General features: G+C 46.0%; 1 protein-coding gene across 10 annotated transcripts in view; it reads left to right on the forward strand.

Annotated features, from left to right (window-relative positions):
* Positions 1-25,856, forward strand: part of SHANK2 (SH3 and multiple ankyrin repeat domains 2) — a 688,250-nt gene that overhangs the window by 160,381 nt on the left and 502,013 nt on the right. The gene's annotated exons all lie outside the window — the stretch shown is intronic.

Raw genomic sequence — 25,856 nt, forward strand, 5'->3', positions numbered from 1 at the left:
GATGTTATGCTCCCCCACATAGAGGCAGGTCAGCAGGCATCGGAAAGGTGCCTTGAGGCAGCCGAAGGCACACTCCACCTGGATCCCAGCCCGTTTCAGGTGGGCATTGAATTGGTCCCTGCTGGGATCCAGGTAGTCAGTGTACAGCTTCATAAGCCATAGGGTCAGAGGGTATGCTGCATCCACCACGATGCACAGTGGCATCTGCACATCGGGAAATTCACGGAGGGGGAAAAATGTGCCCGCCTCCAGCTTGCAGTACAGGCTAGAGTTTCTGAACACTCGGGCATCGTGTACCCTGCCCGACCACCCAACAAATATGTATGTAAAGTGTCCCTGGTGGTTGACCAGGGCCTGCAGCAACATCAAAAAGTAGCCCTTTCGATTAATGTACTGGGCTGCTCAATGTTCTGGTGCTCGGATTGGGATATGGTTCTCATCAATGGCTTCTCTGCAGTTTGGGAACCCCAGGGCAGCAAATCTGGCCTTGGTCATGTCCAGGTCTCCCAGACGGATGACCCTCTGCAGCAGGATCGAGTTGATGGCTCTCACCACTTGCAGAAGGTGGCAAAGAAACACACAAAACATAGAATGAGAGAGGGGTTGCCTGAGCCCTTGGGAGGTGCCTGCCATGCTCCCTTTTCTGCCCCCCTCCCCAACACCCTAGGAGGGTCCCCAGAATGAGCTCAGGATTCAACTCGTGCAGGACTAAAAAGGCAAGTGGGAGAAAGTGCTGCAAAAACTGAAGCATGGCCATGTGGGACCATCGAATGCCCAGGGGCAGCTCCAACTCCATGGCTCAAAGGAAAAACCTATGGCATCCAAAAAAAAGAACAGGGTAATCACAGCAGGCACTGCTAAAGCTTTGCTGTCCCTTGAAGAGGTAGCAAGCAGGCAGCAGAAGCAGAGAAATGGCTGTCCAGGAGGTCCCTTTAAGTGCATGTCTCTGCAAGGCACCAGCACTCGGAAGCAACTGGTGACCTAAAGCCCTGCCTGACGTGGTACCAGGTGGCCTTTTATGTGAGAGAGTGTCCAGTCAGTCTGGATGCTCTCTTTCGCAAAAGTGCATCACTTTTTCGATGCGCTGTTGTGTATGGACACTCTCTTTTGGAAGAAGTTTTTTTCAGAAGATCTCTTCTGATAAAAGCCTACAATCTAGATGTAGCCTGAGAGGTCAGCTATCAAGATGGTAGTTTGTTTTCTCTTTTTATTCCCAGCTCTCTTGTGGTAAAAGAGCTTGGGGATACCCCTCTGGAAGAAATCCAAGTGGTTTCTTCCTGGGTTCAAGTAGAAAGGGGTTTTCTTTTGTTTTACTTGGTTCTGACAGCTCCTTCCTAAGGCAGGGGATATGTGACCTTGGGGATATTTTTTAAGCAGAGGCCTATAGAGGCAGGGTATTTAAGGTCTTTTGTGGGCTCTCACATTCTGCACTTGGAGTGACAGAATGGGGAACAGCCTTGACTAGGTCTTTTCTTCATGGTCACTAGAACTTGACCACTAGAGTTCTGTATCCGGACCTAGTGGTTGCTGACCATTTTACTTGTTATGCCCAGGCTTATCCTGCTAAAGCTTCCATGAAGCATTAGGTAAATGCTTGTAAGAAAGCCATTCAGTAAGGTGGGTTCTATGCACAGTTATTTGTTCTGAGAAGCCTGTTTGGCAGTTTATTTCTATTTTGGGGTGTCTTCAGATGGGGCACCTCCAGAAACATATTTGGGATATGTGAATCACCTAAAAGATAAACTGAAGGACAAATATCAGATATCAAAGAAAGCATCTGGTCACCAGAGTCAAAAATATTATAAAACTCAGTACAATAATCAAGTTAGGTGAAATCTCAGTTTATAGGGAAAACACAAAATTGCAGATCCCTGGTCTGCAAACCCATTGAGAAGAAACTGGAAGGGGAGGGATATACTAGTACATCACATATGTCTGGAGGGCAGTCACAGGCCCACCAAAATTATCCACACGGAATCGATTATCTTTTACTTGTGGGTCAAGCATTGTTTCCTCATGTGTACCCTCCCCATCTCTTTTCCTTACTCATGTAAATAGTGCCCTGTAGGGGACTGCAGTAGGGCTTGGCCTTACATTTTTATTGTTTCAAGTGTGTTGTACTTTTTAAAAATAGACTTTTGGGACAGCTTACTGAGCAAGTTGCTGCTCTTCATGGGTAAGGAGGCAAGAATTGGATCCTTTTACATTAAACCCAATGTCTTATGTGTTTGGATAGCATAGAGTATGTCTACACTAGCTCATTAATTCGAGCTAGGTAGGCAAATGAGGTGACCGGAGTTGCAAATGAAGCCTGGGATTTAAATATCCCGGGCTTTATTTGCATGTTCCCGTCCGGTCGCCATTTTGAAATTTCACTAGCCCAAACTCACTGCTGCGCGGCTACACGCGGCAATGAAATGTTAATTAGAACTAAGTCCTTAGTTCGAATTAACTGTTACTCCTCATTCCACGAGGAGTAACAGTTAATTGGAACTAAGGACTTAGTTTGAATTAACGTTTCACTGCCGCGTGTAGCCGTGCGGCAGTGGGTTTGGGCTAGTGAAATTTCAAAATGGCGACCAGACGAGAACATGCAAATAAAGCCTGGGATATTTAAATCCCAGCTAGTGTAGACATACCCATACAGTATAATGGTCCTTTGGATGCTACTGCACTATACCAGATAAAGGTACATTGATTGTCACTGAAATGCAAAGTGAGCAAGGCAAACCTTTATCTAAATAATATTATAATAATCAAGAGAATGATAAAGAGCCTCAAAGAAATATTGGCCTTTTCCCATAATTTATATTTGCAGATGCTATAACTAGTTGTTGAACAAATGTATAATGGTTATTTTAGGATGACTGCCTGTCAATATCTGGCTACAGATGGCACCATGAATCATAGCTGGAAGAAAGAAAATGTTAGACACCAAGATATGGTTGCTAAGAGATTTTTGTACACAGTATGCTAACATGTGCTGGCAAATTTGGGAATAGCAGCAGTATGCTTTTTGAGAAGAAATTTTCAGTGGTGAAGAAATGATCTTCAAAAGGACTATTTAAAGGAAGATAGCATTATTATGCCCTCTGTTACCAAGAAATGAAGATGAAATTTTGATCTAAGCACATAGCATCCAAAAGGTAAATGTAACTCTACAATCCAATGGAGCAAGGCACAGCAAAGAACAAAAATTGAAAAGCAGAAATTAAAAAGAGCTTGTTTTTTTAAAGTATGCTTTTAGAAGAGATCAAAGGGGATAATGGTCACTCATAATTTGCCATATGCTGGAAGATAAGAATATTGGTATAAAGTTAAATGCTTTTCAAATATATAATATGTTATTTGTATTACTTTATATAATTAGATTTTTTCCCAATAAAATGTAAGCTGTTTGATACTGAAAATGCTAAGTAGACTTTTCCAGTTATGTTCTTTATTAACACTAGTGGTAAATTGGTTTTGCAGAAACTGCCAGCTCTTTAATGCCCTCATGCAGAAGTTAAATGTACATTAGGGTCATTGCTATACTTAATATAACTATCTATCAACTGCTGTATAAAAGAGAAAAAAGGAGTGCAAAGTAGTGAAACTCTAGATACTTCTTGTTCAAATGAGTTTTGGTAAAACTTACAAATGATAGAATACCTGAAATAATTTGCAAAAACTTCAATTTCCCAGTATTTTTTAACTCAATAATATATTTTTATAAAGAACGCGTTGGTATTCTGACATCCTGAATCATGAAATACAGGTTTTCAATATGAACCACAAATGATAATGCATAAATTAGGTATACAAAATATTATAAACTATAGGTTTCCCTTTGCCTTTATTTTTCTAGTTAGATGTGTTAGAGCTTGATTTAACAATTAATTTTTTTGTGTAGAAAATCTTGGATTTCCATGCATACATTTTCAAAGGAAACCTATGTAAGCCTATGTGAACCATATGTATCTAATATCAATGAACTATGATATTAAAATATGAACCAGAGGCTGCCAATGCACAATGCTATTAGAAAACTAAACATGTTCAGTGCATTCTACACCACTTTACATTAGCAATTTACATCCTAAATCTGTATTTTTACAATGTTGCAAGCCAAAAGCCAAATCACAGGTACAATAAGAATGTTTGCAAAATGCTGTTCCTTTTGATTACACCTTTTGATTTCTGAAAGTGAATAGTAAAATACAGAATCTAGAATTTCCTGACACATATTCAAGCTATATAGCTATAATATTTGCATTGAGCTTACAAACTGATTTAGATAGAGATTTAAGCTTTCCTCTTATTTATTTATTTCTGTGCTCTTAATCTTAATTGAAAAGTCCGAAGTGCAGTTTGTGCTTTTGTGACTAGTATAGTAGCTATCAAAGTGTCACATTTCACTACAATGTTACAAAAGAATATATTTCCTAACAGCATTGAGCCCCAGATCTATTTTTGTGTTTACTGAATAAATAAATGTTCATACAACTTCAGAAACCTTTTATGTTAATGTAAGTCCAGTAATACCTAGTAAATACTTTTTTTCTTGCATCAACTGAAAAGAAATTAGAAAAGAAAATTGCTTCCCATTATTTCACACAATAGCCCAATCTGAACCACTGAAATCAGTTTTAAGGTCTATTTTTTCACATAAAGAAGATCAGAAAATGGTATCACTTATTAGTTCATAATATTTTCCCGTATCTGTGCTGCATGGTCTGTATCCTCATGGTTAACAAGGATATCATGGATCAGACCATAACCACATGGCAGACACCTGCCTTGACACAATCCACATCTCTCAGAACAGATAAAAATATAAGGAAACAAAATTCTTTATTATGCACTCTGACATAGGGCTATCTGGGAGATACTGCTTAGAGAGTCAATTCGGGGCAAATTGCTTAGAGACCGGACTACTTACAGCCCAAGACTAGGGGTGTCCTACTATAAGGCACACCAAACCAGTCATAAAGAGCTCTTCTGTTTGCCACACTGGCTAACAAGAAGGCAGACAACATCAAAAGCTCCAGTTTTTCTGTGCTGCCACCAGTACCTCTTCTCATACAGATGAGAGGTTATGGAAACAAAACTCACCAAATAAAAAGGTTTTTCTGATCCCAAAGGACCAGCCACAGTCCCAGGTCAATTTATAATTCAGATTGTTACCCAAAAGCACACTGTAACCAATGCTTTGAATCTAAAATCTAATGGATTACTTAAAAAAGAAAGAAAGAAAGAAAGAAAGAAAGAAAGAAAGAAAGAAAGAAAGAAAGAAAGAAAGAAAGAACCATTGTTTCCTCTAATTTTTCCCATGACTGAGCAGAATTAATTTTATTCTATGCATCAATATGGAGGTTATGTGCACCACATCACCTTCATATTAATGCACATAACAAAATTAATTTGGTGCAGGGAGAGACAAGGGGTTTTGAATGTGGGTTCAGGCCGGGGCAGAGAGTTGGGGTGCAGAAGTATGAGGGCTCCTGCTGGGAATTGCAGTCTCTGAGGTAGGACTGTGGTAGAGGGGCTCAGGGCTGGAACAGAGATTTGAGGTAGAAGAACTCTGGATGGGGGTGCAGGCTCTGGAGTAGAGCCAGGGCTGAGGGGCTGAGGGCTGAGAGGGTTTCCAACTCAATCAGATCAGATGGACGAGACGCCATTGTCACAGATGTTATCTGATTAGTCTGGTCTGGGAGAATGGGCAACCCTAGCTGGGACAGAGAGTTGGGGTTCAGATTCTGGGGTGGGGCTTGAGTAGAGGGTGGGGTGCAGTGGTATGCATGTTCTTGCCCTGTGTGTCCTGCCAGATAGTCTTCATGGGCCTAAATAGATAGCTGTGCACTTACAGGGCACTTAGGCGAGAATTAAAATTGCTAAAGAAATCAAACGCATAAATGAATTGCAAAGTCCTTTTGAAGACTTGTAGCAGTGATGAAATAGATTTGCTATCTTAAGAAGGGATAGGCGACTACACGATTAACCGATATTAACCTGATTAGGCTGCCTAGGCTTATCAATTAATTTTGTTGACTACATGCAAGGTGCGGGAGTGGGAGCCAGTGCTTGTCAGGAGCTGACTTTAAGCAGACTCCCAGCAAGCACCAAATCCGCCTACCTTCCTCCCCCATGCTGCTGCCCCTGATAGACTCCCCATGCATGCCGCTCGACAGATCTGCGTGTCCCCCCTTGTTGCCTCCTACAGAAGCAGCGGGGAGAGGGAGGCAAGCAGGAGCTGATCTGGGGGGAGCCAGCATAAAAGCCAGTTTCCCTTAGCACCAGTTCCACAGTGCCACCTGCTCCCCCTTGCACTGCTTCCTCTACAACAGTACGGGGAAAGAGACAGGGGAGGCTGCTGCAAAACAGCCTCTGTCCACAGGGACGCTGAGCTCCCCATGGACAGAGGCAGCTCTGGCATCCTACACAGAAGTCTCTGTCTGTGGCGAGCCTGGACTTGCAACAGCCCCTGTTCGCATGGGTACGAGCTCCCTGGAGACAGGGGCTGCTGCTGCAGACCAGCCTCTGTCTGTGGGGAGCTCAGACCGCTGTGACAGGGGCTGCTGCTTCTGATACAGAGGCAGCAGCACAGGGCAGCAGGCATCCGGTCTGCACAGGGAGCTGGTTTTTAACCTTGTTCCCCTGGTGGACCAGTTTGAAGGACAGACAAGATGGTATAGAGCCACATTGACAGACAATGAGTCAAAGAGACTATTTTTATTTGCCTAAAAAGGTTACTCCTCTGCAAGCCTACAATTCCTTGTAGCCAATTATCCAGCTATACTGGCCAGATGTGACTTTTCCATACAGGGGAAGACTGTCAGAAAAGGCCAGCAGTCTCTCAACGGTATTTAGAAGGATTTCACACCACAGATTACTGAGGGTCAGCTTGTAACTTGGACAAGTTTCTAAACAGCAACTGCATCGGATGTGCCAGATACGGCTGCCTGATGAAGGCAATGGCTATTGTTATGTACTGGGCCTCATGGCTTCAGAAATCAGCCTTCCCAAGAGAAATACACACCATGGCAGAAGATCTGTCCTTTGAAGGACCTGAGAAGGACCTCACATGCTGAAGGACTTGCAAGCCACTTTGTGTACCTGAGTCTACACAACAGCTCCTAAGAGGAAGCAAATCAAACCAGAATACCTGTTCATTCAGTCTACCACTAGAAGTTTTTAGAATGACAGAAAATGACAGCATTTCCACAACAGACCTACCACTCCTCCTCAAATCTCTAAGTCTTCACTGTCTCAGAAACATTTAATTTTGATGGGGCAGTTGAAATATATATTCTCTCTCCAGTGACTGAAAATCAATAACCTCCCTTTTGGGATTTGCTTAGCTGGTTTCAGGCATGCATAGTTCCTTATTATCAACCAGTGGACCATAAATATGATTATACATGATTATTCCATCCAATATTCTGCCAGGCTTATTTCCAAATCCTCTTTCCCATCCCTCTTTATGAAGATGTTTATTATGAAGAAGTCAAGCTTCTGTCAGAGCAATAGAGGAGGTCTCTGCACCTTGCAGCAGTAAGAGAATCCAGAATTCTACAAGTCCTTTTTTTTAAATACTGGGACAGTCCATCCAAATCATGATTGCCAACACAACTATATATTGTACATCAGCAAGCAGGTTAGGACACGTTCCTCTCCACTCTGCCAAGAGACTGTCAGACACTAGAATCAGTATGTCAACCATCAAATATACCTAGTGCCAATGTACTTGGATGGACTGGGACACACTAGCAGACATTCTCATCAGGCACTTTCTCCCAAACTATGAGTGGGATATCAACCATAAGTGTCAGAAATTCTACTCAAGAAGAGAAATGAGTGTGCAGTCCATAATGGATGCATTTCTGGCCCTGTTGTCAGGAAGACTGATTTAAATTTAGGAGGCTGTGAAGAAGGTCAGCTCATCAGCTGGCATTTTTTCACAGTGAGGCATGGCGTGGAAGCTCTCTTCATCTTGGGGTAGCAGATGCTTCCTTTCATGTCTTGGTTCTCTGGTCAGGTTGTTTCTAAGTCTCTCTCTACATAGGGAATCAACAAAAAAGGGCTGGTTGAGCACAGAGCAGCTCCTTAACCCCTTGTTTTCCTGTGTGGGGCTTGTATACCCCATTACAGGGAGGATCTGATGAACAGTAGGAAAGACTTAGCAAGACAAAATGAATGAGATTCTCTTAGTGGTGCCAATAGAAGTCATTGATCCCTCTTTGCTCTGCAATCCCACCAATCCTGGGAAACTCACTAGAAATTGGAATGAATAATCTATCAGCTTGTCAGGTAAAAGTGCACCTGCCAGTGCATAATCATATGTTCTTTGCTTACCTAATGGTTAATAAATTCTTGAAGATATTCTCCCATCAGAGAACAGAGTCCCCCTGGTTCTTGAAAGTAGTGTTTACAACTCTCGTGGGGCCACCCCTTGAGCCCATGACTTCCTCTTCACTCTTGCACATGTTGATGAAAATGGTGTTTTTGGTAGCCATGACTAGCCATAAAAAATTCAAGCACTAATCGCTGAGTATATGTTTTAAGTTCCTTCCATGGACAATCACAGAATTCCATCTAAACCTGTATATATACCAGTATTTAAAGATATTTGTTCTGTTGGCCTACTGCCAGAACAGAATAAAACTTTTCACAATGTTGCCAAGTTTATTTGTCTCTAGTGTGAAAAAAATGCAAGGCTCTGCTGTTTCAGTACAAAGATTATTCAATAAGATTTCTGACTTCATTAAAACATGCTATGAGGTGGCAAAGGTGACCCACCAGCCACAATTAGGATACATTCCACCACAGCGCAAGCAAGATCAGAAGCAACACTCAGGCTATGTGTCCCTTAAAATGTTACAGCCGTGCCACTGTAGTACTTCAGTGTAGACAGTTACTGCAGTGAAAGAAGGCATATCCCCATTGTAGGTATTCTACTTCCTTGAGAAGCAGAAGAATTCTTTCATAGAAAAGAATCAGGGGTTTTAAGATGGCTTAACTACATTCTTCAAGGAGGCTGTAGATTTTTCCCATGCTATGCCATCATAACTTTATAGTATAGACAACACCTTAGAAACTTAACAATATCAGACATTTGTAAAGCATCAATCCACATGTTTTACTTGGCAATATGCACCAACCCTGGAAATCGGATGCTGCATTCAGCAAAACTGTCAATCATTATTTCGTTAATTACTCCGAGCTGCCATCTCTTTAATATGATAGCTACTTATGAGTCATCTTCAGTGGAATAAGCATATGGGCACTCACTTGAAGGAGAAAGGAAGGTTAATTGTCATTCACAGTAACTGGAATTTTTCAAGATGCATCATCCATATGCACATTCCACAACTTGGCCTTGCCTCAGAGTTCTTCTGTAATGGGTTCTGGAGTAAGAAAGAACCAAATGGTGGCAGATATGCCTTGCTCTTTTATATTCTGTCTGCAGAATATGAGAATTGAAGACTGCATATTCATTCCAACCACTTCACCCCCAACAGACGACACTAAACAATTTCAAGAACTGTTCAAGAGGGTGGCTATAAAATAGGAATGCCATCTGCAGGAGGTGCAAGAGAAATAGTACAGACTCTTGCTACCCTACAGCCTCCCACCTCTTCCAGGATTGCACTCCTGATGGCTGAGGCTATCATGAAGTTTGCAGAAAACATCTGGCAGACTCCAGCATCAGTTATGCCCACCAACAAAAGGGCTGCCCACAAATATTTTGTCCCAGCCAAAAGGATGGACTTTCTTGTTTTCACACCCACCACCTAACTCCTTGGTAGTGGATTCTGTCCAGCATCAAGTAAAGCAACCTAGCATGAGGTCCACCTCCCAGGATAAGGATCAGAAGCACCTAGACATCCTGGGCAGAAAGCTGTACTCATGAGCAACACTACAGTTGAGGGTGGCCAACTATTCTGCCATGCTTGCTGACTATGACTACACCAAGTACTCTAAGCTACAAGAGCTTTTCCAGTTCCTTCTGGAGCACAAAAGTCTACAGCTCCATAGTATTATTCAAGAGGGACACACCAATGCCCACACCGCTTTACAGTCCACAATTGACCTGGTGCAATTGACCTGGATGCTGCAGCTCGCAGCACCACAACAGCCTTGTCATGTGTAGAGCCTCATGGCTCCAAGCATCAGGCATTCCTAGGGAGCTACAGCTAAAGGTGGAGGACTTCCCCTTCAAAAAGACCTACCTATTTGCAGCCAAAACTGAGAAAATCCTACATTTTGTGAAGGAATCCCATACGATATTATGAACCTTAGGCATGTATATACCACCTAACAAGAGACTTAAGTACAAGAACTATTCCAAAACCACAAGAGGGTCATACAGACAACCACCCCAGTACAACTTCAGGGAGAAACACAGGCCACAGAAACACAGGCCTCAGTATCAGCAGCAGCCCACAACAACCCAACCTTCATCCTCCAAAACACAAATTTGAAGATTTAGTCAAGAGCCATAGAGAAATCCCTACAGCTGTGACACCATCATCTACACACCTTCAGTGTACCCACGACCTACTGTCCTTTCTACATCAGACTGATGGGTACTACAGGTCATCAAAGGGAGTTCATCTGACAAAGTGGGTCTTTGCCCACAAAAGCTTATGCTCCAATAAAACTGTTAGTCTATAAAGTGCCACAGGACTTCTCATTGTTTTAGTAGGACAAGAGATACTATCCTCAATTTTAAGGGTAGGGCTCCAAACCTGCCTCCATGATATGGACACTGCTCTCTAGTCACCCAGATAGGAGCACCCACAGAGACATCCCTCAAAGAAGAAAAGAGAGTTATTCACCCTGAGAAGTAACTGTAGTTCTTCAAGATGTGTGTCCCCATGGGAGCTCCATTACCCTGCCTCCTTCCCCTACTTTGGAGCTTCTTTGGTGGATTGGAACCAGGGTAGAGAAGGAACCAGAGCGTCATGCTTAACAGACACCAACGGCACAAGGAGGTGCTACAGCACATACACAGCATGGCAGGGCACTGATAGAAAAATCTCCAGTCGCGAGTGCTAGGACGTACATTTTGGGGACACACATCTCGAAGAATCACCAGTACTGCATAGGAAGAGTAACTCTCTTTTATATGGAAATGAAGCTTTTCTCCTGGTGAATTTATGTTCAGGATTTGCCTGTGTAGTGAGGCACAGTGGCCCCTCTCCAAACCTGAGACCACTACACTCTCCCTGGCAGGTGAAGCCAAGCCAACCCCACCTACCCCGCACTGGAAGCAGTGGAGAGGGACAGGAAGTATAAAGGGGAGGCATTTTAGCTCATTTGTGCCGTAGCTAATGACGGCGCTAGACATCTCTAATGCTGCCCACTCCCACAGGACTTCAGACCAGACCTGAAGCTATTGAACACCCTGCTCCTTGAGGAGACTGAGCGTGGGGAAGAGTTGCTGGCACTGCCATCCACCACATGCTCCCAAGAGACTGAGGACCTGCAAACTATAAAGCCACACCAAAAGACTGTGATAGGAAGTGCCAAGGGGTTGTGCTGTTGCAATACAAGTCAGTGTGTGTTGGTGGAATTCCCCCACCACTGTTAGGGACCTGGTCTGGGACCCATTAGAGTAGGGTGTGCCAAGACCGCCTTATCTACCTGTGGCCAGACCCAACCATGGGGTGGTAGGCTACTCACCCTGGGTTTGACAGCCTGTGCTTGTGGCTTGCTCCAGACAGAAAACTGTAGTCCCCTAGATTGTGGTTACTGCCTGCCTAAGCTATAAGGCTCAGGCTAAGGATTTCTTATTGTTCTGTCCCACCCAGGACAGAACAGGAAGTCAGAGCTAGACTGTTTTTAGTGCCTGTGTTAGCCAGAAGGCTTAGGCCAAAAGACTACTTATTGCTCTGCCCTCCCAGAGGGTCAGAGCCAAGAAAGTAAGTATTGTCTGCTCCAGCAAGGAGTCTTGGGTTAGGGACTGGTGATTAGCTTTGGTTAATTGCCTGACACAGCAAGCCAGAGTGGCCTCCCACCAAGCCTGAGATGGAGGGACTGCGATAGCCTGGAAGGCAGTTGCTTAAAGTATTTTGTGGTCACTGTATTTTTAAGTCCCATACTCTTACCATCTCTTATTCTTGGTTTTGTCTGAAGTTGCGAAAGACGTTTGGTCTTCTTCCGAAACATCATGGTTGGTCACAACTGGAGACATTGGATGAGAATGACCAGGGCTCTGAGGTGGCACTAAACATAATCTCTCCTGGGGTATGTCTACACTACCCCGCTAGTTCAAACTAGCGGGGTAATGTAGGCATACCGCACTTGCAAATGAAGCCCGGGATTTGAATTTCCCGGGCTTCATTTGCATAAGCCGGCCGGCGCCATTTTTAAATGCCGGCTTGTTCGAACCCCGTGCCGTGCGGCTACACGCGGCACGGGCTAGATAGTTCGAACTAGCAAGCCATTCCACGAGGCGTACAGATAGTGCGGAATGGCTTGCTAGTTCGAACTATCTAGCCTGTGCCGCGTGTAGCCGCGCGGCACGGGGTTCGAACAAGCCGGCATTTAAAAATGGCGCCGGCCGGCTTATGCAAATGAAGCCCGGAAAATTCAAATCCCGGGCTTCATTTGCAAGTGCGGTATGCCTACATTACCACCCTAGTTCGAACTAGGGTGGTAGTGTAGACATACCCTTTGATGTTTGGTTGGTGGGGTCTTGCTCACATACTGAGATCTACTTGATAATTATATGTGGGGTTGAGAAGGAATTTTTTCGAGGTTGGATTGGTAATGATTGTGGGAGGTTTTCACCTTCCTCTGCAATGTGTAGCTATAAGTCAATTGCCAGGATTATCTGGATCATTCTCAGTATCATTTCTATGCCTTTGAAGGGGCTCAGACAATGGTGTAAATCAGTTCTTATTATTTTTTCCTGTGGCACATAATAGTCTGGTCTAGTATGGGTTGTAATGTGATGGCTCCTCAGGTGCATGGGTGCCAAGTTTGTATAATTTTTGGTGGTGCCCAGGAGTCCAAACCTAGCACTTCACACCTTTCTTGTGAACCAATATACCATATATTTAGAATAATGCAACCCACTTGGCAGGCCAGATTCGGCCTGCGGAGGTTCTCTCCCCCACCCCTAGTATAGCAGTTTCCCTATATTGCAAAATGGGGGAGGAGCATGGGGCATGAGGGCTCTGGGATGGGGATGAGGGATTTGAGGTGTAGGAGGGGGCTCAGGGCAGAGGGTTGGGGAGTGAGCAGATGAGGCTTTGGCTAGGTCTAGGGAGTTTGGGGTGTGAGAGCTGCTCAGAGCTAGGACAGAGGGTTGGTGTGCAAGGCTGAGGGCTGCAGGGTGGAGCTGGAGATGAGGAGTTCATAGTGCAGGAGGGGTCTCAGGGCTGGGGAAGAGGGTTGGGGTGCAGGGAGGTGAGGGTTCTTGTTGGAGTTGTGGGCTCTGGAATGAAGCCAGAGATGAGGATTTGAGCTGGGGCTGGGCCCAGGGGAGTACTCCCCCATCCTCTCCTGCTGGCAGCAATGAGCTCTGGATGTGCTCATCTGCTGACCAGGCCAAACAGCAGGTGGGTAAAAGGAGCAATTGCCCGTGGGCCTGGGTGATTATGAGGGCCCAGGGGCCCCGGCTGCTGCCTGCTGTGGGGAAAAGCGTCTCTTTTTTCAATATGCTTTTGATATGCCTCATGCAGATTCTGAGGCCATTGGTGCAGCAGAATAGCAAACACCACCACCACCACTGCCTCGGCCACCCCAGAACCTGCAGGAGCATATCAAAAGCATCTTAGAATCAAGAGACACTGTGGCTTTTCCCCAGAGCAGGTTGGGTCGGTGCAACTGAGGCTGTCCTGGGGCTCCTTTGGGCAGGTGTAGGGGGATGCTCAGGGCTTCTCTGGGCAGGGGGATTTGTGGCCTCAGCCAAGGGAGGGAGTGGGAAGCAGCAGCCAGCTGCTGTTTAGGGTGCAGGGATGCTCCAGGGGTGGGGCCAGAGGAGAGGCCTGGCCCCAAACATTGGTGAATCCAGGCCCCCTTGCTCTGAATATTTGTGGAGCAGAGACATCACAAGCCCATACAACTCACCACCTATGCTCAGGGGTGAATGGCTTTCCCAGGAAGCCAGCTCCCATTTACAGGAGTGTCTTTGCACCTCCTTACTGGCTCTAGCTTTTTGGCACCCTCTGCCCCACAAAAAAAGAATCCCTGGCAGTGGGGCCTTTGGAACTGTGCCTAAGAAGGTCTTCCCCTTCCTCCTCCATGATGGTCCATGGGATTCCAAGCAAAAACTTCTTGGAATAGATAACACACTTCAGCCGGGTCGTCATCTTCTCCAGGATTTCTCCATGGGTCCTGGGAAGGAGGATAATGTGCATCTAAATTGCCTGTACCTGCTTCTTTTCCTTCTTCTTATCCAGTCTCCATTAATGGGTATCAGTGTGAGCTCTAGACTTACAAAGAAGGTTTTGTAGGATTCACAGGGGGAAATGGTATTATGGAGGCAGCTCCTTGCAGGAGGAAAAATACCAGTCTGTGCAGAGTCCCACTGTGCATGGATTTCAAGGACACAATGAGGCTATTGCATGGGTGGCCAAACTTTCTGAGCCTCCAAGGCACAAATTATCTTCAAGAAGTTCAGGATCTGGGATACAGTAGCCATGGGCTTGAGCTCTGTGAGATGCATCTGACAAGGCTCATGGCTTCAGGCCCAGTCCTGCAGAAGTCCTGAGCCCCAGCAGATGCACCCCATGGGGAAGGAGCCTGAGACCCACCTCCCAGTGATATAGATCAGTTGTCCCCAACCTTTTCATACCCAAGATCACTTTCGGGATGTAAAGACAACCCCAAATCTGTCCTGCCCCTTCCTCAAAGCCATGCCTGCTCACTCCATACCCCCCTCTGTTGTTTGCTTTCTCTCACTTGTTTTTTGGGCTCTGGCAGAGGGTTAGTGTATATGATGGACTTGGAGTACAGGTGCGGGTGTATGTGTGTTGGCTCTGGGAGGGGGTCAGGGCTGAGGCAGAGGTGGGGGAGGAAGTGCTGGCTCTGGGAGAGGGTTGGGGTTTGCTGACATTTACTGCCAGTGGCTCCAGGCCCCATGGATAGACATTGGCATCTGCTGCTCCACGGGGCTCTGCTTCTAGGAGACACTGTGGCCAAAGGAGAGGGGTGTGGTGCTACTGCTCCCAGGAGCCAGAGGCTCCTCAGCTGTGCAGCTGTACTGCCCCCAGCCCTGCCACCAGACAGGAGATGCAGCTGGTGGTGGGCTAGGGACAGTACAGTCGCTTGATTGGGAGGAGCAGCTGGAAGGGGCCAGAGCACACCTGTGTCCCCAGGAGTGGGGTTGCAGGGCATGTGGCTCCATGCACTGCTTCTCTCTGCTGACGCTGTCCCCATCAGTTCCCGCTGGCCACAGTTTCTTGTTCTCAGCCACTGAGAACTTTGGGGGAAAGGGACTTGTGGGCAGGAGCAGCACCCCAAGACTCCGCACTTCCCTCCGCACACATGAGGCCACACCAGGAACTCCTGGGGAGGCAAGGAGCCTGCCAGGTGCTGAGTGCAATTGACTGTGAGATTCTTCAGGAGTAATCAATCAATTGCAGTCGACCATTTGGTGACTATTGGTGTGGCTGGTACATGGTCCTGCCATGAGTGCTGGAGACTTGACTCTCTCAAGGTTCCTTCCAATTCTGTGATTAAAACCCTTTAAAGTCATGTGCCGAGTTATCAATTCATTGCCATTCACATCAACTAGGTAAATGTCAGCTAAAATCATTCTCAGTCTTCCTTATCTGGCTGGCATTGCTTGACATTAGAAACAGTAAGCCACTTCAACAAGTTACATTTGGAATCGACCTGCCTCCGCGACCATAAGTGAGATAATGAAGGCACTGCAATAAGCTTTATTTCTAACAAAGCACATCAAAATTCAATTCTGATCACACTCTTGCTTTATCCTGAGATAGTTACAATCAGCTGATTTATCCATTCAGGTGCCTTAAGCAAAAGTTCATTAACCCAAAAGCTTAGTATGTCAAGATGCAAGTAGTGGTTGCAGCATGTATCCCAAACATGATCTTTTTCAATGAGTCCATATTGTAACACTCTTTTTAGGGTACAGTTGTGTGGACAGAGCATCACAGAAACAGAAATCTGTGTGAATTAACCCCTCATTCTTTTTACTTTTTAAGACCCATCTCTTGCAAAAATTAACATACAAGGGGCACCTAGATACTGACAAGGGAGAGTGAACTGTGCCTCTGGGTTACACAAGCTAACTTTATGCCAGTGATTCTCAAAGTGTGGTCTGCGACCCACTAGTAGTCCACAACAGTCTTGCAGGTGGACCTGCACTGATGCTCCATCCTCACGGACCCCACTCCTCGTGAGATGGAGTGCTAGTGCTGGCTTCCCACTGCAGGAGCAAGCCTCGCAGGCCAGATCTGGCTTGTGGGCGGGGGGAAGGGTTCTGCACACTGCTGCTCACCCTCCCCCTGGCTGGGGAATGACAGCTTAGGAAACTGCTCACCTGGAGGCTTTCCCAGCTGCTCCCATTGATTGGAATCACAGCCATAAGGAGCAGCAGGGGGCGGTACCTAGGACAGCAGGAAGCACAGAGCCAGGTAAACATCCCCTCATGCCCAGACCCCCACACCCCCAGCCCACTCCTGCACTCTTCCTGCCACACAGATGCCCCTATCCTCAACCCATTCCTGTACCCCACTTCCCAGCCAGACCTCCCAACCTCAGCCTGCACCCAACCACCCGGACCCTGTACCCCACCCCTTCCTGCATCCATTTTATCATCATGGTCTGCAGAAAGGTCTATGTTGAGTGGGGTGGTCCGTGGGCCAAAAAGTTTGAGAACCACTGCTTTATATACTATGGGTAGTCCCCCTCTGAGGAGTGCCACTGAAGTTAGAGTGTGACATTAAGCATAGGCATAGATCTTCACAAGACTGTGTTCTATATTTTTATTGTATTTATTGGTGAATGTTTTTAAAAAGTGAGGGCTTACTTGCATGGATACTTTGTGGATAGCAAGCCAGGGTGTGGATGTACAGAATGCTCTGGTGGAATGGAGGAAAAATAATTCTGTAGATACTATGCTGCTCGAATATTAGTTTGACTCATTCTGGAGGGAAGGGATAGTTTGATCTGCTATGTCAGCAAAAAAGAGCTAATAGTGTAGGGGTGGGCAATAATTTTTGAGTGGGGGCCACTTCAAAAATTTTTGAAGTGGGCATGGGCCACACCCGAAAGGGCAGAGCTTCAGACAAAAGGGGTGGAGCCTGGGATTGAAGGCATGAGACCTTTAAATAGAAGCAGTTGAAAAGGCTCAGGTGTCCCTGGCTCCCAGGCTAGCATGGGGCTGAGAGCTCTTTCAGTTGCTTTGATTTAAAGGGCTTGTGGAAGCCATCTGGAAGGCACGAGCCCTTTAAATAGAAGCAATTAAAAGGGCTCACAGTTCCAGTGCTGCTAGCACAATGCCAGGGAGCTGGTACTTGTGAGCCCTTTTAACTGCTTGTATTTAAAGAGCTCGCGCCTTTCCCGTGCCTGTCAGGCAATGAGTTGCCTGGCAGCCGTGGGGAGGACACTAGCTCTTTAAATAGAAGCACTTGAAAGGGCTCGCAGAGCTCCAGCTCCCAGGCAGCATACTGGGGGCGAGGCCTGGAACACCTGCATGGGCCAGATCAAAGCCCTAGGCCATTGAGTGGCTTTTGCCCAACCCCGATGCAAGTTTAATTGAATAATTTGATGGGACTTTAAGGATGTGTCTTGAGCCACTTACGGACAAAAGTACTAAACAAAAAGATATTCACTCTCAGAATGAAAAAGAATCTAAATTTTAATCGGCTCACTGTTCATGCAGTACAAAAACAGCTATGCTACCTGATTCAACATGACAGAACCAGGAGCAGGAAACCTCATTATGGAGTGCCAACAAGCTCACAGTAACGCCTCACACTGAGGAATGTTCATGGACACTTTTGATGTCCATATTCATTAGGACTGTGACGGGGTGTACCAGTCCCGCACTGAACTAGCAGGGTTTAGCCCTGGCTGGAGGAGCCCTGCCCCCCGCAGCCCTGCCGGGCATGCTCAGATGGTAACTCTGGTATAAAAGCCTAGCGAGAGGCTCAGTCTGGGCTGGAGGTCAGAGGGGAAGGACCTCTGTTTGGAGCGCCTAAGCAGCATCAGCCAGCGCCCGAGCCGAGAGTGGCAGAGGCCCTGGCGACAGCAGGAGCGCAACCCCAGCAGATTCCCAGAGATACGTGGCCCCCGAAGAGTCAGAAGACCCGGCTGCTCCGTGGGACATTGACCCAGCAGATCTGGTAGGAAGCAGCCCAGGGAGGGTGCAGGAGTAGAGTTGCTAGATGGTCCCCCCAAAAATACCAGACACGTGGTATTTTGGTCAAGCAAAAAACAACAACAAAGGAGTGCAGGATAATAAATACTCTCTCTCCCAGACACTCCCCCTGGGGCTGGGAGAGGCTGGGACTCCCAAGCTGGGAGCATCAGAAGCCTGGCGGGGGCTGGAGGAGTGGCTGGGAGTTCTGGCTGGGAGTTCCAGCTGGGAGGCAGGGCCGTGATTGGCGCTGGGAGCCTGTGATTGCGCAGAAGCCCGGTGGGGATGGGGAAGTCCCAGCCACTCTCCCCATCCCTGCCAGGCTTCTGCGCAATCACAGGCTCCCAGCGCTGATCATAGCCCATCTTCCAGCTGCTCCACCGGCCCACACCGGGCTTCTGTCCGGTGCGCAGCTGGAAAAAATCAGAGAATACCAGACATTGCACATGTCCGGTATTTTCTGATTTTTTTTATTGGACAAAGAGTGCAAATACCGGACTGTCCGGTAGAATACCAGACACCTGGAAACCATATGCAGGAGTAGGCTCTCCCACCCCGAGGTCCGAGGTGTGTTTTAGTTGGATTCCCTGCCAAGGGAGTAGTGAACCGTTCTGCCACTCACAGGGCCCTGGGTCAGGACCCAGTGGAATAGGGTGGGCCCAGTTCCCCATACTGGGGCATAGCCCTCCTCCCCCTGTGAATCTGGCCAATGGGCCTTCCAGCCCTGCATTAAAAGGCCAGCCTTTGATTTTAGTTTACAGACTTTGGCTACCAGGCTATTCAGCCCTGTGGGGAGGGGTCTAACTACTGGTGTTTGACTGATCATGCAGACTCAGACAGCCCAGGGGACCTGAGATCCTACCCCCTTCAGGGCTGGTCTTACCATGAGGCAAACTGAGGCAGCCGCCTCAGGTGCCAGACTGTGATGGGGTGCCCACTAGGACCCAGAGTGTAGAAAATTCAAAATTTTGTCCCAAGCGAGGGGGTATGGGGGTGTCATTTGAGCTCCCCACCTCAGGTGCCAAAATGTTGTGGGCCAGCCCTGACCCCCTGGGAGAGAGAAGACACGGACACACACTACACGACAAGGACACACACTAATTTCTAGTGATTAAGAAGAAACTTCCACCATTGGTGAAGTAACAGCATCTCTCCAAATTAGTCATCTTTCAGTTTTATGTTAGAAATGAGACATTTCTTCATTGTAAAGAAATGCTCTCCTTTGATACTTAAAAAAAAAAAAGAAAAGAAACAGCTCTGCATTACAAATCTTACACTCTGCCTTGCTCTCAAGTAGCAGTATTCTTAGAAATTTCATCCCACGGGAACTCACTTATCAATCTGTTTAAAATATAAATTATTCAACCTCCACTGCTTTCCATGAAAATCCTAATCAATGAGTTTTTCTAAAATGTAAAGAAATAGAATTAAATGCAAGTGTAGAGACATTAGGGCTTGGTGCAGTTCCTTCTGAAATTATTGGGGCTATGTCTAGACAAAAGGGCTATTTCGGGATAACGGAAGTATCCCAAATAAAAATTCCATGTCTTTAAATGTGCTCATTTTTTCAAAATAATGGGCGCACTATTCTGGCATCCCTGTAACCCTCAGTTCATGAGGGGTAAGAGATTTGTCGAAATAGCACTTTTTCAAAATAACCTTGAAATAAACTACACAATATGCATAGTGCAAATTGCATAGCTTATTTTGAGGTAAGGGTGCTCTGTAGATGCATCCTGAGAGTTCTTTCATCAACTTTGATATGTTTTACATAAGATCTTAGTTTTAAAATTGACCATAAAGTACCTTCTTCCTTTGATAGCTTGCAATACATTGAGGCATCATAAAAGCTTAATAATGTACTTTGTAGTCCATTAAAACTTCTTTCTTCATTACATGAAATTTGGTCAGAACACACACAATTCTTGGTTCAAGAAAAGGGTTTGTGGAGAAAGACCTCAGTGTTACTGTCGTTAACTGGCTCAGAATTTTAAAAATGTAACCAACATAATTTTGCACCATCAGATTTTTCAAATTTGCCTTTCTTTCCTCTAGTGCAGGGTGGCCAACCCGTTAGAGACAAGGAGCCAAAATAGTGGTGGATAGAATGTGAAGAGCCACGTCCTGTGGAGAGGGAGGTTGTTGAGCAAAAAAAAAAAAAAACACACACCGGGGAAAATAGGTGCCAGTACTCTGTCCCAGGGCATACCATCATGAAAAAAGCACTGGGAAGGGGTGAGAGGTGCAAGCTCTGGGAGGGAATTTAGGTGCAGGAGGAAGTAGAGAAGAGGATGCTGGCTCAGGGAGGGGGCTCCAGGCTGGAGAGGGTTGGGGTCAGGTGGAGGGTTGGGGTGCTGAGCAAGCCACAGGCTTTAGGCTGTGAGGGTGCAGGAGTTTGGGCTGGGATGTCTGAGGGGCTCAGGGCAGGGAGACTGGGAGTATGATGGGCTCAGGATACAGATTTGCAGTGTGTGGATGGTGCAGGAGTGTTGTGGCAGAAGACTGGGGATGTGGGGGGGCAGGAGTTTGGGGATGTGAGAGGCTAAGGACAGGGGGTTCCAGTGTATGAGAGGCTCAGGTTTGGAGTCTGGGGTGCAGGAGTGTTATGATGCTGTGGCCAGATGGGGGCTTGTTGGCCAGGCTCCATTTTTAAATAAAATATTATATCAAATACAAAATGTTTCAGAGTTGCCTTTATTTATGAGAGGGACGGGGAACCTGTTCTGAGTCAGAGGTCACTGACCCACAGAAAAGTCAGTCAGGGCCACACAAGTGAGATGCAAAAAAAACCTGCTCCAAACCCCCACCCCCCAAGCCTCACTAATGGGGCCCCAACTGTGCTGGTGGGACAGGGTACTGGGGCAGGGTGCTTGTGGGTGCTGGGGCAGGGTACTCGTGCGGGGGGAGTATGGCCAGGGAGAGGGGACAGAGACAGCTGGGGCCAGTACCTGGGGTTCCTGGGTCTCAGGAAGTACGCTGGCTGCTCTTCCCCTCCCATCCCCCAGGCACCCCACCCCGCTCTTACCCCATCCCCATCCCCCTCTCCTCCCCTTCCCCAGAGCCAGGCACTCTCCCCGCTGTAACCCAATCCCCCTTCTCTTCCCCAGAACCAGGCATACGCCCCCCAACCCAATTTCCTTCCCCAGAGCCAGGCACACACACCCTCAACCAAATTCCCCCCTCCCACTCTAACCTAATTCTCCGGTCCTGGAGGTGGAGCCGCCGCTGGTACAGCCATGTGCATCTCCCTCCAGGTGCTGGGGTGCATGCACTGAGCAGCTGGACTTGAGATATGCTGGCTGGGACACCGTGTGCACCCCACCAACCCAATCCCCCTCCCTCCCTCTCCCCTTCCCCAGATTAGAGCCAGGCACCCCCCCACCCTGCTCTAACCCAATCCTCCTCCCCCCTGCTCTAACCTAATTCTTGGGTCCCGGAGCCACCGCCACTGCCACCGCCACCGCTACAGCTGCACATCTCCTTCCAGGCGCTGGGGTGCATGCGCTGAGCGGCCAGCACTCTATGCACACCCCCCCCAACCCAATCCCCCTCCACTCCCCTTCCCCAGAGCTAGACATCTCCCCTCCCCGCTCTAACCCAATCCCCTTCCCCCCCAACCTTATGCTCGGGTCCCAGAGCCAGAGCTGCTGCTACCACTACGCTCATCTGAGATGCCATGCGCACCCCCCCACACACCCAATCCTGCTCATCTCCCCTCCACTCCCCTTCTTCAGAGCCAAGCATCTCCCACCTGCTCTAACCCAATTCCCCTCCCCCACTAACCTTATGTCCAGGACCCAGAGCTGGAGCTGCCGCTGGCACTGCCGCCGCTGCCACACCCAGGGTGTGCCTAGACTACAGGGTTTTGTTGACAAAAATGGACTTTTGTCGACAAAACTATACCTCCGTCTACGCTACCACTGCGTTATGTTGACATAAAGTCGACAGAACTCGGCAGTTTTGTCGACAGTGGTAAACCTCATTCTACGAGGAATAACGCCTTTGTCGACAGAGTTCTGTCGACAGGAGGCGTTACTGCATCTACACTGTCCTTTGCGTCTACGCTCTCATGTCGACAGAGCAGCTTGCTTTGTCGACAGAACTGGATGTAGTCTAGACACTCTTTGTCGACAGAAGCTTTGTCGACAAAGCCTCTGTCGACAAAAGCCTGTAGTCTAGATGTACCCCCAGAGCCCTCGCTGCTGCCTCTGCCTGCGCTCAGTAGCCAGCTGCTAGCATGTGCAGGCTGGGACGCTGTGTGCGACCTGTCCTGCACATGCAGGATATGATGCAATGTGCTGGGGGTCATGAGCGGAATGGTGTGGGCCATAAACACGCATGCGGCTCACAGCGGCCCAGCAGTGAGAGTGGCTGACCTGAGCGGTTCCGGGTTCTGTCCCAGTTCCGTCAGGAGCTGCAGCTTTTTTTCTTCGCAGCCACATGAAACTCACGAGCGGCAGGTTGGCCACCGCTGCTCTAGCCACTTCTGGCTCATTCACTAAGTTAAATGAGACAAAGTATAATGGTGTTATTGCTTTGCAGTTTCTTGTACTTTATTCACTTTTTCATGCTTTATTTAAATATTGATACATTCTTCTTAATTTTTTGATGTTAGTATTTGAAATAGTGTTGTAGCCACAATGAAGTATATTAAAGCAGGATGAATGATGGATTCAGCAGCAAACACAGAAATAATTCCCTCATCTATTCTTTGTATTTTAGCTATCTGATACAAATATCTCTCTTTTGAGTAATAATACATGTTTGCTGGTTAAACAGCCTATTTGCATGTATACTTTGAGATTTACTGCCACGTATCAAAGATTCTGTCATTTCAGTAACATATTGCATTTCTTTTCTGAATTCCCTATTTGAATTGAGCATTTTAAAAAGCATTTGTGTTGAATACAAATCTTGTTAGTGGCTAATGATATAATGAAACTCCCCACATTCTATAAACATGTCATAGGGGATGAACCCATGTGAATCAGTCCTGCCAATGTAGTGTGGACTGAAATATATGGTGCAATAGAACCTCAGAGTAACAAGTACCTTGGGCATGAAGGTTGTTCATAACTCTGAAATGTTTGTAACGCTGAATAAAATGTTATGATGATTATTTAAAAAGATGTAACTGAACATTGACTGAATACAGCTTTGAAACTTTATTATGTAGAAATAAATGCTACTTTTAATCATCTTAATTTAAATAAAACAAGCACAGGAAACGCTTCTTTATATTGTCAAATGCTTTTTAAACTTTCCCTTTTTTTGTTAGTTTACATTTAAAACAATACTGTGCTATATTAGGCTCGTAGAATCAACAGTGCTTTAATATCAAAGGGTAGTCCAGTGGCACCTTTGGGTGTGTCTATACTGCACCCGGAGCTCAAAATAAAGTACTCAGTTTGAGCTATGCAAATTATGTAGCTTATTTAGAGTTAATTCCAAAATAGCTTATTTTGAAATTTGGTGCTGTCTGCACAGCACATATTTTGAAATAAAACACTATCCTGAAACATCCCTTACTCCTCATGGAATTAGGTTTATATTTTGAAATAACAGGTGTACTCACAAGATGCAGAATAGCTATTATGGGATAACTCTGGTATCCAGAAATAGTGCTGCAGTGTAGACAGCCTTAGAGACAAATATATAGGATCATGGGTAAATATATAGGATTTCTGGGTAAAATCCACTTCATTAGATGAGTTGGAGTGGAAATAATAGAATCTAAGATTTTATATATAATATATATAAACAGCAAAAACAGTTACCTGTCAATTGTAGGACCCATGTTGATGAAGCTAATTAAGTGGGCTGGATATGTCCCATTCTTAGCTTTTGATGTGAAAATGCGAATGTCAGAGGCAGAGGAAATTGCCTTTGTAGTGCGTTAACCAGTTAATATCCTTATTCAAGCCCAGGTTGGCAGTGTCAAATTTGTAAATGAATTCCAGTTCAGTAGTCTCTCTCTGTAATAGAGTAGTATGGCTTTTGGTCCAAATTGGTCCTTTACAAGGAAATAGGCACACGCCACAAAACAAAAACAGAAAACAAACAAACCCTGAGCCCCAGGCTGTTGGGAAAAGGGGGATGGGACTTGAAGTAGCCAACTGAGCCCATGGACTGAAAGTAGGCAGTGGGTTGTCTCAAAAAAATGGAAATCTTGCAAGAGCAATGTCAATTATATGAGATATACTGGAGTCCAGCTCTGTCTGCATGGAGGTCTTGTGTCTCCTGACTGACTGTAAGTTTCCTTCACCCCATCACCTGCTGTACTGACCAGGCTTCCATCTCCTGATAGGGTGTTTTCTCCTGAATATTTTCCTAAAACCGCAGAAAAGGGGTTAAAAAATTGATACAGCTTTAGAGACTATTACATTTTCAGCAGATTCCTTTCTGTTTTCTGGATGACAGTACACAGCACACATATCAGTCCAACATGTAACCCTCCGATCCCCTTCTTTCAGACCAGATTTTTTTCAGAGGAATGGATAGGGAGTCTAAGAAGGTTCTGATGCAGTTAAGAAGGTAATCCTTTCTGTACTCCTTGGACTGCAATCCAGTTGAAATGGGAACTGATTTGATCCATTGTTAATGACTCCTAGATTTTACTATTACTAATACATCAACTTTGATGTATCACAACTGAACATATCAAGGCACAGAGTTTCCCTACTGTTGAAACTGTGAAAAGAAAAAAAAATCACACATTTATTCCCAGTAAACATTTTACATTGTACTAATTTATATTGTGGCCAGTTATTTTAATAGGAAAAATGTATAGGTTGCACATTCCCACTACTTTTTGCTGATGATCAATTTTTAAAATACATCTGTACAACTCTTGTGTGTTTGTAAATATATGTATAGATAATTAACATACATATGTTTGTCTAATCTCAGAGTATGGTTATGCTTTCATTTATGCTTGGTGCTGTTCACTTAATCAAACATTCTCAATATCTTCTGATTTAAAAAAATTCTGAAAAATTATTTATTATTTGTATTACCAAAGTGCCAGGGAGCCCTTGTCATAGACTAGAACTCCATTGTACTAGGCACAATACGGAACAAAAAGATGGTACCTTCCCCAAAGAGTGTAAAATCTAATGAATTGTGTTTACAGTGAATAATGTAATTGAAATATCTATGAATAGGGCCCTCCCAAATTCCCGGCCATGAAAAATGCATCATGGACCATGAAATCTGGTCCTCACCTGTTAAATCTGGCCTTTTGTGTCCTTTTACCCTGTGTTATACAGGTGTTACAGGGAAGATCAGAATTTTTCAAATTGGGGGTTCTGACCCAAAAGGGAATTGTAGGCGGGTCACAGTTATTGGGGGTGGGGTCACAGTACTGCCACTCTTACTTCTGTGCAGCCTTCAGATCTAGATAGCTGGAGAGCAGTGGATCGGATGTTGGCCAGGCATTCAGCTCTGAAGGCAGTGCTGCTATCAACGGCAGTATAGAAGTGAAAGTAGCAGTCTTGAAGCATGCCCTCCTACAATAACCCTGTGGCACTCC

The sequence above is a fragment of the Pelodiscus sinensis genome, chromosome 5 (assembly GCF_052426305.1).
Source record: "Pelodiscus sinensis isolate ZL-2025 chromosome 5, ASM5242630v1, whole genome shotgun sequence".
Taxonomy (NCBI): Eukaryota; Metazoa; Chordata; order Testudines; family Trionychidae; genus Pelodiscus; species Pelodiscus sinensis.